Source organism: Ipomoea nil, unplaced genomic scaffold (assembly GCF_001879475.1).
Source record: "Ipomoea nil cultivar Tokyo-kokei standard unplaced genomic scaffold, Asagao_1.1 scaffold1034, whole genome shotgun sequence".
Classification (NCBI taxonomy): Eukaryota; Viridiplantae; Streptophyta; class Magnoliopsida; order Solanales; family Convolvulaceae; genus Ipomoea; species Ipomoea nil.
In genome coordinates this window covers 2,234,370-2,248,255 of record NW_017617462.1, presented here as the reverse complement: position 1 = coordinate 2,248,255, position 13,886 = coordinate 2,234,370, and the positions used below count along the sequence as shown (strand labels likewise).

At 30.4% G+C, this 13,886-nt stretch overlaps 1 pseudogene; it reads left to right on the top strand.

Annotated features, from left to right (window-relative positions):
- The first annotated feature begins 7,253 nt into the window (after positions 1–7,253).
- Positions 7,254–9,883, top strand: LOC109180765 (annotated as a pseudogene).
- The last annotated feature ends 4,003 nt before the right edge of the window (positions 9,884–13,886 follow it).

The window sequence follows — 13,886 nt, the reverse complement described above, 5'->3', positions numbered from 1 at the left end:
GTACCTCAATGTACATCCTTCTTCTTCTTTAATTCTTCGTTGTTTGGATTTTTCAATTTCTTCGAATTTTGTCGTAGTTCTAGGGCTACTGAGGCAATCAATATAAATGCAAATGCCCAACAAGAGGTTATAAGAAAGATGATGACCATAAATGACAAAAATGCCCACACAAAAAGACCATAAGTTCATCCACGCTTTACTTCGGTCCACTTATAAAATCACAAAAATCAGAATTAGTTTAAAAAATTTGTATATATTTTTAAAAAATTATAAATCTATCTTTTTACCTAAATTTACGAATATTTTTGTTTTGTTTGGTTGCTCTTGGGCGTTGGCATTCGTGGAGTAAGAAAAGAAGTTAGATTCGTCATTCCGAGTTACAATGCTAGAGCCCAAATTCCACTCATATGGACGAAAAGAATCAACTACCACGCCAGCTGGCAGGCAAAATAACGAACTTATTTCGTGGGTGACGAGGTCGCTTCACAATCATCAACGGCCATCCAGCACCAATCGTTTAAATTGTGCACTTCCCATGTTTGCCCCCACCGCACGAAAACTATTATATCTCTTATCTCTTATTATAATACTAGTTTTTTATGCGCATAATGCCCAATGTTTTTTTATATTTTTTAAATAAGTACTTTAAAGTATATTAAGGCAAGATTATATTGAAATTGTTCATGCATAGATAATATTAAGGCAAGATTATATTGAAATTGTTCATGCATAGATAATTGAAGGTTGAATTTGCGTATTTAAATAGGTAATTCTTCTCCCAAAGGTTGAGTCCCCAACCCCAAGGGCCCCACACTCCGACCCGACAGAGCCTTGTGGGAAGTTGTAAATCACGGTGACTCAATGGTTCAGCAGACAGGACCAAATGCCGGTGCGAACAAGGAATCTACCCACTTTGGACATAATTCCCGCACTGCCGCCGCCGGGGTTCAAACCTTGGTCTCTTCTCCCAAATACTGCCCACTAAACCATTGAGCTAAGCCCGTGCGGGTTAAATATGTAATTCTAAGTTTACAAATGCAAGATAATATAGTCAAGATTGATTATAATTGTCAATAAAATAATTGTATAGGTATGGTTGAAACCAAATACGGGACATAAGGGAGAACAAATAAAAATTAGGACATAAAATATTAAATATATACTAATATTGTTTGAGGAGATTTCGACATTAGGATTTGTGGTTAAGTTCTATTAAGACTTTAATATAAGAATTAGATTAATGGTATAATTATAATTCTATATTAGACGTTAATATTAGAATTAGACTAACGGTGAATTAACGGTATTTATCGAAAAGTTAAATGGATAATCATATAATTAAGGATAAATTAAAAAACTTTTAAAAAAATTAAAACCTGAACAATTTGAACCATTCATTTGATTTAATAATTTGGCGGTCATTTATATCTACACTTTTAATAAGAGCGAATAATGTTAGGCCCTTAACTAGAACAAAAAAATGTGGGTCCTATTGTTTCTTAAAATGAATGGTTAATATTATTTTGATTTTAGTAATTTTTAATGATTTTCCTTATTTACCCTCTATTATATTATTTCCTTCTCTAAAATAACTCTAAATTCCGTTAGTATAAACTTTATTAACGGAATATTCCGTTAACTATTTATTATTCTTAAAATACTCATTAATTTATATAAGTAAGGTCTTAGGTTCGAACCTCATCCCGATTAGAGTTGACATAATTTTTAAACATATATTATGAATATGTTAAAATGTATTAAAAAAATATATAATATAAAATTAAACATAAACTTTGATCAAGTAATTAGCCCGACTAAATACATAGCATTCAAAGTTGAGCATCAAAGATTATAAATCGGAAACTTTAAAAATCATTTGATTTTCTTGATTTAAAAAAATAATAATAATAAATTTAGGTTAAGTTTTTTAAAAAAAAAACGTTTAATTAATCTTCTTTTGATTATTTAGAACAAACTTAATATTTCAATTATGCTTTTGCATTATTAGAATGATTTAGGTCATTATGGTATTAATATTTTTATATTTTTTTTATAATGGTACAATTGTACATTACTTTACAAATATTATACTATTATTTTTTTATCAGATAAAATTGTTCTTACATCATTGTCCATATTACAACTAAAATCTCAGTCGTATATGCAACAATGCAAATCTAAAGCTTCATACACCATAATCTCATTGCATGATGAATCCCTCTATGCTGCCACCAGTAACCTAATGGCACATGACACACTACCAACAAAAATATAAAAAAGAAAGAACATGTTCAGTGCATATAGCCCTGACATGGCATCGCAACACTTATAACCTGACCCATGCCATTAGCAAGATAGTCTAAGGTGGGTTTGTGCCTATAGCATAATAACCACTAGGCCTGTACCTTCAGTACAATGACCGGACACTCGTTGTGCCAACCACCAACATTTTCTTTTCCACCAATCACATCTCATCTTTTCTTATCATGGACAATCAATCATAATCAATCAATGATCATCAACAATCACCAATCAACAACGTGCACATTAACACATAGCAAGGGGATGATCAGGGGAAGAGCACAACAATCATATTTCCACATTAACTTGTTTGGGTTGACTTAGCGTTCTTGGAAGTTCCTCGGGGGCTCGTAGACAGCCAGCCTCGCCCACTGAAGATGAAAACAATGACAATGCTACCCAAAAGAGAATTATGAAGAATTAGAGAAATTTAAACTAAAAATAGTATTTATTTAGACTATCACTTTAAAACTAAGTATTTAAACTAGAGTTATTATAAAATTGCAAACATTTATTTTAGTGACGATTATAATCAATCTCTCATATATTATTTTCAATTTATATACTTTAAATTACCGATTTAAATAAACAAATTCAACATTTATTTACCTATGCATAAACATCTCCTATATAATATTGCATTGATATACCTTAAAATACTTATTTAAAAATAACCATTGGGCATTATCTCATTCGCGCAAAGCGCGTAAAAAAACTAGTAATTTAATAAGAGTAAAATAGAGTACTAATTATGCCAACTTTGATTGGGATGAGGTTCGAACCTAAGACCTTTTTTTTTTATTATTGAAATCAATGAGTAAGTTAACGGTGAACTAACGGCAATTCTTAAAATTTTAACGAAATTAGTAACGGTGTGCGGGTATTTTAGGAAATTTTAGTGTAAAATTTAAATCTTATCAATCTTTTAATCAATCTGAGCCATTCATTTGATTAAAATCTATGACCGCCATTTTTTCTATCCATTATAGGCCTAACTCTCTTGGTCTCTTATTAGTATAGTAGACTAGTTTTTTAGAGATAATGCCCAATGTTTTTTTTTTAATAAGTACTTTAAAGTATATCAATGCAGGATTATATTAGAATTATTCATGCATAAATAATTGAATGTTGAATTTACGTATTTAAATAGGTAATTCTACGTTTACAAATGCAAGATAATATAGTCAAGATTGATTATAATTGTCAATAAAATAATTGTATAGGTATGGTTGAAACCAAATACGGGACATAAGGGAGTGCAAATAAAAATTAGGGCATACAATTTTAAATATATACTAATATTGAAGAGCTAATTGTTGATTGTCAAACAAGGACATTGCGATATAGTTTTCCACTTCAATTTGTTGTGTAATTTGAATACTCTTTTTGTAAATAAATTTCAAGTAGTTAATAAGGTTGGCTTAATTATATTTTTTTATTTTTTTATTTTTTAAAACAATTATTATTATTATTATTATTATTATTATTATTATTATTATTATTATTATTATTATTATTATTATTATTATTATTATTATTAAATATATGTATACCCTTAGGTCATTTTACATGTTAATCTAAAAAGCTAAATTTTTCAAATATTTTTTTTTACCAACCGTTGATATAATTCGCTGGTCAAATCAGCTAATATAATCCGCTAACGCTAACCGCTGACTACTGATTGTCAAACAAGGACATTACGAGATAGTTCTCACTTCAATTTGTTGTGATTTGAATACTCTTTTTGCCAACAAATTCCTCAAGTAGTTAATATGATTGGCTTTATTAATTATATTTTTCTTAATTTTTCCTGGTATTAATAAAATACTTGGTAAATAAATATATAACATTATTTTGTATTGTAACTTTGATATTTAATTAAAAAAATAGCGCACAAAAAAAGATAATACACAATGTAGTGAATATTATCAATTGATGAATTTGAATGTAAAGAATTTTTACATTGGAGAAAAAAAAGATAATATAATATAATAAAATTATTTCTCTTAATTAATTTATTGATAATAAATAATTTTTTTTTAATAAAGACATTGTAGGGACAATGTAGCGAATATAATCAATTGATGAATTTGAATGTAAAGAATTTTTATATTGGAAAAAAATAAAGACAATATAACTAATGAAATTATTTCTCTTATTTAATTTATTGATAATGAATAATTTTTTTGAATAAAAACATTTTAGATACATAATTCTAAATTAAAGATCGAAATGCATATGTATTACTTTTTTTGTTGTAACTAATAAATTATTATTTAATTTAATAAAAGTAAAATAGAGTACTAAATATGCCAACTTTGATTGGGATGGGGTTCGAACTTCGAACTTAAGACTTTTCTTATTCAAATCAATGAATAAGTTAACGGTGAACTAACAGAAATTAACGGAAAAGATAATATTTAACGGAAAAGTTAACGGATAATCATATTCATTAAGGATAAATTAGTAAATCTTAAGAAAAAATTCAAATCTGATCAATCTGAGCCATTCATTTGATTAAAAAACTTGACCGCCATTTTTTCTACCCATTATAGGCCTAACTCTCTTGGGCTCTTATTAGTATAGTAGATAGATAGTAGATAACTAGTTTTTTTTTTTTTTTTTTTTTTTTTTTTTTTTTTTTTTTTTTTTTTTTTTTTTGTCAAGCAGTGTTCAGATGGCATGTAGTGACCTCTTTCATGTGGAAGGTCATGAGATCAAACTTCAGTGGAGGCGTTGTCGACTTTGTGTGTAAGTATGTCTGCACAGATACCCTAATGTAATAGAGTGTATCAAAAAAAAAATAACTACTTTTTTACGCCCATTGCGCGATTGGGATAATGCCCAATGTTTTTTTTTTTAAATAAGTACTTTAAAATATATCAAGACAAGATTATATTGGAATTGTTCATGCATACATAATTGAATGTAAAATTTGCGTATTTAAATATGCAATTCTAAGTTTACAAATGCAAGATAATATAGTCAAGATTGATTATAATTGTCAATAAAATAATTGTATAGGTATGGTTGAAACCAAATACGAGACATAAGGGAGAGAAAATAAAAATTATGGCATAAAATATTAAACATATACTAATATTGAAAAGCTAACTGCTCATTGACAAACAAGGACATTGCGAAATAGTTTCCCACTTTAATTTGTTGTATGATTTGAATACTTTTTTTGTCAATAAATCCCACAAGGCCCCAAGTAGTTAATATGATTGGCTTAATTATATTTTTTTTAAAACAATTATTATTATTATTATTATTATTATTATTATTATTATTATTATTATTATTATTAAATATATGTATACCCTTAGGTCATTTTACATGTTAATCTAAACAGCTAATTTTTCAAATATCTTTTTACCAACCATTAATATAATTCGCTAGTCAAATTCGCTAATATAATCTCCTAACACTAACCGCTAACTGCTGATTATCAAACAAGGACATTGCGAGATAGTTCTCACTTCAATTTGTTGTGTGATTTGAATACTCTCTTTGTCAACAAATCACTCAAATAGTTAATAGGGATAAAGTACAAATAAGCCACTGAACTATTTGAGAAACAACAATTAAGCCATCGAACTCAAATAACCCTCAAATAAGCCGTTGAACCCGAAAAAAAAAGAGCAAATAAGCCATTGAATCCTGAAAAAAAGAGCAATTAACATTTTTTACAGGTTAACTCCAGATTTTTGCTGATTGGATTGCCAAATGTTTATTTTATTTACGTTTATTATTATTATTTTTATTAATATTATCCACTTGGATAATATTATATTTTAAAATAATTATAATCAAAATAGTTTTGTCTTGTCGAGATTTGATTTGTTTATTTATTATTATTTTTTCACTAGATCTTTTGTTTTAAAAAATAATAAATAAATAAATTAGATATAGACAAGACAAAACTACTTTGATTATAATTACTTTAAAATATATTACTATGTAGATGGATTATAATAATAAAATAATGTAAATAAAATAAACATTTGGCAATACAGTCAGCAAAAACCTGGAGTTTACCTGTTAAAAATATTAATTGCTCTTTTTTCCCGGGTTCAATGGCTTATTTGTGGGTTATTTGAGTTCGATGGCTTAATTGTTTTTTCCCAAATAGTTCAGTGGCTTATTTGTACTTTATCCCTAGTTAATATGATTGGCTTTATTAATTATATTTTTTTAATTTTTTCATGGTATTAATAAAATACTTGGTAAATAAATATATAGCATTATTTTGTATCATAACTTTGATATTTAATTAAAAAATAGTGCACAAAAAAGATAATAGACAATATAGTGAAGATAATCAATTGATGAATTTGAATATAAAGAATTTTTACATTGGAGAAATATAAAGACAATATAACTAATAAAATTATTTCTCTTAATTAATAAAATCTGATCAATATGAATCATTCATTTGATTAAAAAATTTAACCGCCATTTTTTTCTACCCATTATAGGCCTAACTCTCTTGAGCTCTTATATTTAACAGAAAAGTTAACGGATAGTCATATTCATTAAGGATACACTGCTGGAAATTAGCATTTTTCCGACCTCTTTCCGTCCACTCAAAAATTTAGTCGCAAAAAGTGATTTTTTTTTCTTTTTCGACAGAGGGTTACAGAGGTCGGAAAGTGGTCGGAATTTCCGACCACTATTTACATGGTGGTCGGAACATTTCGCAAAAATTTAATTTCTTTTATTACCCTCCCTTACTCACTTAGCAAAAAAACAGTCTTCCATCTCAAATAAAAAGGTCTTCCCTCTCAAACAAAAAATATGGAGTAATTCTCGCCCAAACATAATACGTCGCTCAGCGGCCTCAACCCAAACAAAAACCACACTCTGCATCGCTCAACAGAACCAAACACTTCCCACCTTCGCTCCTACCTTTGCCGTTGTCTCAGCCTTTTCTTCGTCGCCGTTGTCTCAGCCTTTTCTTCGTCGTCGCTCCCACCTCCTCCGCCATCTTAGCCTGCGCCAAAGTCTCTGCCGTTGTCGCCTCTTCTCGACTCTGCCGTTTTCGCCTCTTCTCGACTCTACTATGGTGTCCATCACCATCCTACAAGTTAGTTCTCTAATCTTAAACCCTAATCCTTAACTTCCTAATTCTATTGAGCATATCTGTCGCTACTTCATAGGAGCGGCATGAACAGACCGACGTAAGGTACTCTTTATTCTCTTCTTTCATTTTAGGGTTTAGGTACTTTTCTGTGACCTACATATATTTATGAGCTGAATAGAGTTTTATGCTTTACTCTTATTATTTCAGTCTACTGTGGACGAGGAGACAAGAAGACCGTTGATTTCAATCACTCATTTCAAAATGTAAGTGTTTTTCTTTATAGCTCGAGTGTAATTCACAAAATATCCAGGTTTATTTTGGCATACCAATTCTGATTCAGTATATTGTTACTGTATAAATTAATATTTGTGTGTGAATTTGTATAGGTGAGGCTGAAAGACAAGAAGAAGGGGAGAACACCGCCTAGGATTCAACATCCACCCGCAACACCTAAGAAGAATCTGTTTGATGATGGTCAGTAGGTTAAAATTGATATTGATGAATGTTTGAGCTGATGATTCAAATGAATTTTCTGAGCTTATTTCAGTTGTAATTTCTGATTATATGGGGAGTGAACTGCCTAGGGTTTGCTTGTTAGTCTTATTACTTAGTTGAAATTGTGACTGTCCATTGACCAATCTGCAAAATTTTGAATTGCAGTTCCTCTGCATATATGTGAGGGCAAGATTGAAGACTTGTGGGTATCTTTCATCAATGGGATTGGTAGAGGAATCTTGATGACGGATATGCATTTATTGATGTTATTAAGGATTTACTAATATAGATTAATTGGAGTCTTTTGAGGTTCTAAATTGTTTGTCTTATGAAATTATGCACTGTGAATAGGAAATAGAGAACAAATATTTTGCATGGCCTAATAAATATATCATGTTAGCTGTTTGTGTGAGCATTTGTGTTTTATCTTTCTGTGACAAGTATTCTCTATTGTAGGTTGTTTGCTAAGTAATTTGTTTGGATCTAAAAATTTAAGTGTTTCATGCGAAAAATGTTAAATCCTATGTCTATATTTGTTGATGTAAGCCAAGTTTGTGCTTATTGTTGTGTGTTTATGCAATTTTTTGAGCTTGTATAATCGTGAAGGCGTAGAAACTATTGGGCTTGATGATGCAGCAAGGCAACTAGGTACTGATCTAATTTTTCAATTTTTTTTATTGAATATGGTTTATTTTAAACATTTATTTTTTCTGAAAAGTGTATGCGCTGAACTTGAGGTATATTTGGTTGTGGTTTAGGGGTTGAAAGGAGGAGGATCTATAACATTGTGAATGTTCTTGAAAGTGTTGGTGTAAGATCTTTTAAATTGGCATTAACTTCATCTTTGGATCCAATTAATTACTTGGATTACTGACGTTGTCTTCTTCTTTTTGCTTGACCTCGATTGTTCAGGTTCTTTCAAGGAAGGCAAAGAATATGTATACATGAAAAGGGTTTGAAGCAATTCCTAGAGCTTTTGAAAGAACTGAAGGTAACAAGACATATTAGCTTAGCTTGCAACTTGAATTTAGCAAGAAATTATCAATTCTATTTTCTTTTCTCATCTCAATTCAATAAATTTGATAAATGATAGCATTAGTGCATATAGTGGAGATGTCTCTGTCCAAGTATGTGTCTTTAATTTGAATTCTAAAATGCAATCTTTGTATATATGCAGATAATTGTTCCCAATTCTTTATTTATTTTTGCAATACAACATATTTAGTGTTTCCTGATTTCAATGTCTACAGGTTTTGGATGATGAAGAAGATGACAGACACTCAAACCCTAATGTTTCATGTCAGAATGAGAAATCAGACTCCATTTCTGTTCCGAAGTTGGCAGACTCCTCTAAGCCTGGTAATTTCATATGCAATTCTTTTTTGTAAAGTGACCTTTATCTTTTACCAAATTGACTGATACATTGAGTAATTTCAGCAGACAATATAAGGGAGAAATCTTTGGGGTTTCTTACACAATTTTATTAAGCTCTTCCTCTGCACTAATGTAAGTTGAGTTTTGATTTCAAAGCTTTCTATTATGTGGGAAACTTGTCAGTAAAGGAAGTAATTCTTATGCTATGGTTGTTGCTCTTTCTTCAGGTAGATATGATTTACCTTGATGAAGCTGCAAAGATATTACTGGAAGATAGAAGACCTCCATCAATAAATAGAAGTAATGGTCTTTAATCTGATTCCTTTTCTATCATCTGTTAGGGACTTCATCAACTTAAAGAGTTCACTCTACATTTTCCTGATAAACCCATCATAATCAAAGAACAAGTGAACATATTAGCTAGGATTCACATTGCTTTCAAGATTCTTAAATCTTAAGGAATCACTTCTCAAGTGAAATTTCTTATTACAGGATTCTTTAATTAATTCTCCTTCATCTCAGATTTTATCTCCATTGTGCTGCAGATAAAGTTCAGTGAATTTGTTGCAAGACACATTGGGGAGGAAGAAGAGATTATATTGGAAGTTGAGACAGGAGATTATCTTGAAAAACACAGAGGTTTTTGGTTCTACACTATTGGCCAACGACAAGGTTTACGACTTCTCGGAGGACCCTGGTATAATCCCTCTCCATAGCTATCTATCAAAACTCTTTCTCATGCACAATAACGCTAGAACATGATAAGTAGCCCCTGTTCTAATCAGTTATTAATGTGTTTGGTTTGTAATTCTTCTCATTTTGAATGAAATGCAATAAATTATTACTTTGTAGGGGGGGGGGTGATTGAATATATTTCTTTAGTAGAATAATTTAAGTCTGGTAATATATATATATATATATATATATATATATATATATATATATATATATATATATATATATATATATTACAAGGTTATCAAGGCGGACTTTCTAGGCGAGATGCCACCAACTGCCTAGTCGACTAGTCGACTAGGCGACCGCCTAGGCGATGAGTATTAAATAAATAAAATATATAAAATATATACATATATATTGAAAATATCTTGTCTTTGGGCAGCCTATTTACTTCAAGTTGCCTTTAGTAGATGAATAGTTTTTCCTAGAATAATGAGAAGTTTAGTATTTATTGTATATATTGGAAATATCTTGTCTTGGGAAGCCTTTTTGAACCCTATTTACTTCAAGTCATCTTTGAGAAGATGAATAGTTTTTCCTAGAGTAGTGAGAAGTCTAGTATTTATTGATAACATGTCAGGGTGAGGTAGTGGGCTTTGCTCGGAACATGAGGACGACGCCGGAGCTCGAATCGCGCCGCCATCGGAGCCTCCACGCGCCGCCGCCTTGCTGCTGCTCCGACGCCACGCGCCGGCGCGTGAGGCAGATTCCAGCGTCTTCTCCGGCTGAAAATTACACCGGTCAACCCGCCTTAGTGTGTAGGTTCTGCCCATGTATGTTTTGTGGGGTTTTGGGTTGTATTTTGCACTTAGGCGAGGCGAGCGGACTAGGCGCAAGGCTGTGACCGCCCAGACGCCTAGGCGTCGCCTTGATAACCCTATATATATATATATATATATATATATATATATATATATATATATATATATATATATATATATATTAGTGTTCATAAAAGGATTGATTGGGCCTTATTGACAGAGGTGTTGTGTTCATAAAATCCCTCAATTTCCTGTAGTCTATTGTTTTTCTTTCCTTAGCTTTCCTATAGTGATAGCTTTGTCTGAACTATTCCCTGAAACATGATGTTGCATTGTTGACAGAGCAGAAATGTCAATGGATGCTCATTTGCCATAAAGTTACAAAACAGAGTTTAAGATGAATTTCATAAATCCAAAGGTCTTATTCTTGTAATGTCTGATGTGCCTGTCTGGGGAGTAGATTATCCCAATGTTACCCTTGTTATACAATTGGCCTGTCATCTCATAGACAGCAATATATCTATCGACATGGTCGAACTGGGCGAAAAGGTTAAGAGGGGCAAGGAATATTGGTGTTGGCTCCTTGGGAGGAATTCTTCTTGTCCACAATCAAAGATTTACCAATGACAAAGGCAGATGTGGAGATGAAAAACAAAAAGTCTGCATACCAGGCATGGCTTGGCTATTATAGTTCCAACAAGACTGTTGGCAGAGACAAGTGCAGACTTGTGGAGCTTGAAAATGAGTTTAGTCGAAGCATGGGGCTTGACAACCCTCCAGCAATTCCTAAACTCGTCATTGGTAAGATGGGGCTAAGACATATTCCGGGCTTGCGTTCAAAGTAGGAATAGGCTAATACACACTGCAGAATTGAATACTCAGGTTTTGCAAATTTTTAGATGTTTCTACTGAAATTATGCTATTTTAGATTATTACCTAGTGATTTACATAATTGATGTATGGTTTTATACTTTGACTACCAATGTATTTTATGCTTGAGATTTAGAGCTGCAATTTGATGATACAATGATATCAAATATGATGTTTTATGCACAATATTCTCTTTTAGATCTTGACTAATCAATTAGGCTGCATTCATTTCAATCCTCCATCCTTGGATGGTGCAGTGAAACAATTGCTACACCTTGATTTAAATGATTGACTAATGTTAGATTTCTTTAAATTGTTAATTGTATTGTAGAATTTAATATTGTGATGCTGAAATTTGTATAATTATAACAGGTCTAATTCATTTGATATTTTTAGAATTTTAAATTTTATTTTTTTTGTTAATAAATCTTACCGACCACTAGGTGGTCGGTAATTCAAAATTTTTTAATTTTTTTATTGTAAATCTTACCGACCACCGGTAGATGGTAATTCCGACCAATTACCGACCACCGGTGGTAGGAAATATGTTCTCTTTATCCGACAACTAGTAATTCCGACGTCCTAAAAAAGAAGCCGGTATTTCCGACCACCTTGACTAGTTGTCGGTAATAGCTAGGGCCTTTTCTCCGAATCCATAAAGTGGTCGATAAGTTGGTCGGAAACTACATTTCCAACCGAAAATCACCCTTTTCCGACCATATTTTGGTGGTCGGAAAAATGCAAATTTCCAGCAGTGATAAATTAAAAAATCTTAAGAAAAAATTATCTAATCAATCTGAGTTATTCATTTGATTAAAAAATTTAACCATCATTTTTTCTATCTATTATAGACTTAATTCTTTTGAGCTGTTATTAGTATAAATATATAAGTAGATAGTAGAAGTTAGGAGATTTGGCCTGTCATTTAGCTCTATTTTACCGCTCAAGTTTTTTGGACTTTATTTTCCTTTTAAAATTATTGTTTACAATTTATTGTCTGATAAGCTGATTTTGCATATTTAATGCCACCTCAGTATCAGTTGTTTTGTATATTCTATTTTCAATGCTATTAATTGCTTTTTAACTGATAAAGATATACATTGATTGACAAGTAATTAATTAGTACCATTTACTAATGTGATGTTTAGTTTTTCAAGTTATATACAATAATAACAAGCATGCTAAACAATAATGATGACATCTATTTGAATCTATATTTTGGTGAGAAATAGCCTATAAATAGTTGTCCTGTGTTGAAATCTCACATTTACATTAAAGCACAATGAGAGATAAAGATAAGGAAACAAGAGGTGATTAGTCATTATTTCCTTTTATATCATTTTAAAGTTCTATCTTATAAAAAATTGTAATGTAAATGCTTTAAAAATATTGAATTTTCATTTAGGAACTGCCTATAAATACATGTTCCAAGGTAAATATTTAAAAATATAATAAGTGTGAATGAAAGTTATACCTTTTAATTTATTTATGTCCGTTTTTTCCGTTAAGTTTTTTTTTTAATACATTATGTTATAAAGGTTGTACTTTATATAATATTTTGGACAAACATACCCCTACCGTTATAACTTCCGTTATCTTTTCCAATATTGTTACCATGCACATGCATCCAGCATATATTTTTTTATCTTATTCAATAATAATAATAATATTTATACATTATAATTTGGAGTTATTTCCTACAATATAAATATCAAATGTATAAAAATGTTTACATTATTATTATTATTATTATTATTATTATTATTATTTATAATAATTTAAATATTAAAATCTTAATATAAAATACTAAAATTGGCCACCTAATTTTTGCGCATCGCGCATCAGAAAATACTAGTCAAGAAATAAGAGGTAAGGTTTTACTGTATGAACTTCCTCCATTTTTTATATTTATGCAATGCTATTTGGATATATGTTTATTTGTGATTCTCATTTCTACAAAACTAATAAGAGTCAATAATGTTAGGCCCTTAACTGGAACAAAAAAATGTCGATAGTAGTTGTTTCTTAAAATGAATGGTTCATATTATTTTGATTTTAATATTTTTCTAATGATTTTCCTTATTTACCCTCTATTATATTAATTTCTTCCGTTAAATAACCCTAAATTCTGTTACTATAAACTTTAATAACGGAATATTACGTTAACTATTTATTATTCTTAACATACTCATTAATTTATATAAGAAAGGTCTTAAGTTTGAACCCCATCCCAATTAGAGTTGGCATAATTGTTAAACATA